Consider the following 2,108-nt stretch of genomic DNA (forward strand, 5'->3'; position numbering starts at 1 on the left):
ATGTTGACACTTTAGCTGACTGGATAGAAATGTTATGGAAAAAAATTATGGAACAAAAATCTAGTGAGTAAATTCTCAGCCAAAACCTGGCAGGTTAGGCTAGGGCAATAATATTTGTGAAATGACTTTGGTGAACTGAAGGAAAGAAACTCTTGTCCAGTACTATATGAGATTGCTGAATTTCTTTTAATTTTCGGATGGAGTATTAGAAATATGACACCCTACCCTAACATAATAATGACAAGTCTGGCATGCCCAGCTGCCAACCAAGTTAATTTTGCAGTCTTTATCTTAGAAGAATATTCAACATAAATGTGTTAGGTCAAAGACTAACCTAGAAAAAGACTGAGAACATTTTTTAATCAAGTTGGAGACTACCTTGGTGAAAGGAAGCAAGGAAGAAAGCAATTTAAAAGGAAATGTGGTTCTTATCCTTGAGAATCTAAGGGTCTAATGAGGAGATGAAACAGACTTGATGATTTAAGAACATGATCAAACAATGTCAGTAAATAAAAATATATTTAATGAGAATCTAAGAATTATCTCAATTTTTTTCATGTAGAAAAGACTATCTTCTCACTCTGGCAGAGGAAGTCTTGTGTTCTGCGACCCCTGTGGCTCTCAAAGTTAGTTAAGTGTGAATCTGAGAACCAGGTAGATTAGGTTCTAATTTTGTCCCCACTTGCTAGCTGGGTGAATTTTGGGGAAATTTCTTAGACTTGCTAAGCCTTGTTTTTCTTACTTTCTCTTTTTATTTTAATCTCTAAAACAGAGCTAAACCGAATGGTATCTTTTTCATAGGTTGTTGTAAGCACTTACAGAGAATGAGGCTAGATGCAGAGGACACATATACTTGCCTCTTGTCGAAGACTCACTGGGGAGTGCCAGTTCTGTGTAGAGGTGATCAGAGCTTCCAAGGAGAATCAAACTTAAACTTCTGGCAGTTGGCGCCCACTCCAGGTGCAAAAGGAGGGCTACCTGGTTAGCGGACCGAAGCATCACTGTCAGGAGGAAACTGCCTCCCCTTACAGGGACTCTACATGGAACATTTCCAGCATCCACTTGGAGAAATGTACAGAGGAGAGGCTGTCAAAACCGAAAGGATTCTGCCAGGGCCTGGAGCCCCCTGTAGTCACAGAAGTGTCTGGGAATTGGGCAATTGAGGTAACCAAAGATAAGACACCTGCTTGTTGAAGACACCCTGACCCAGTTTCCTCTCACCTCAGGATTCATCACTGCTCGTGTTCTGCTAAGATATCTGGCCGTGAGAGTGGGAACTGCCACTGAGTCCTGTAAAGAAATGACTTGGGAATCCTGATGCAATGGGTGGGACAAATTCTGGGGCTTAGGCCAGGATTCCAACAAGCTCTGGGAAGGTCTGTCCTGATGCTCTTTGTTCTAACATTGATGTCTGGCTCTGCCTTTGTGGAGAAATGCTTTAGACGCACACTTCCATGTAGATCTGGGGCATGGAGTGCCTGCCAGCTCCTGTCAGTCCTTGTCATACTTGGGGTCCCCCTGTCAGACACTGATCTTGAAATTCTGCTTATTTAAGATCTTATTTTTGTGAGATATTGCTTGATATAAACTCTTCTTTTTCCCCTCGCCCCCTCTCATTCTTAGGCTTATTTCAACATTGTAATTAATACTTTAAAATTAGAGTTCATGCTGCTGAAAGTACTAATGTCACCCAACTGCCAGTTGAGGAGAACAATGCCAGAAGGCAACATTGGCTTACTTTTGGATGTAGGTTCCCAGACATACAGAAATTCTGCTCTCACAAAAAAAAGGTGTGATAAATAGCCCCCTGGGGGGTCTACAGAGCTCTCAAACCTGCCTTCTTTCCAGGTTAAACGAGAAAATGGGGGGTGACAGACAAGAGGTCAGCTTCATGGTGGGTGGGCAGGCTGCCCGGTGCGGGACGGGGACCTTGTTAGGGGGGTGTCCCAAATCAAGCAGTAGCCTTATTTAAGGGAAAATAATTCCTTAAAGCTCACCCCACAATAGTCTCCCTCCGAGAAGCAGCTGTCCGTGGGAGGCGTCAGAAGGCTGCACAACAAAGCCATCTGGCCCAGTTTTGCCATGGTCTCACCTCAGTGTGAGCTAGA

This window comes from Carlito syrichta, unplaced genomic scaffold (genome assembly GCF_000164805.1).
Source record: "Carlito syrichta isolate Samal-C Ts95f unplaced genomic scaffold, Tarsius_syrichta-2.0.1 Scaffold288461, whole genome shotgun sequence".
NCBI classification, from domain to species: domain Eukaryota; kingdom Metazoa; phylum Chordata; class Mammalia; order Primates; family Tarsiidae; genus Carlito; species Carlito syrichta.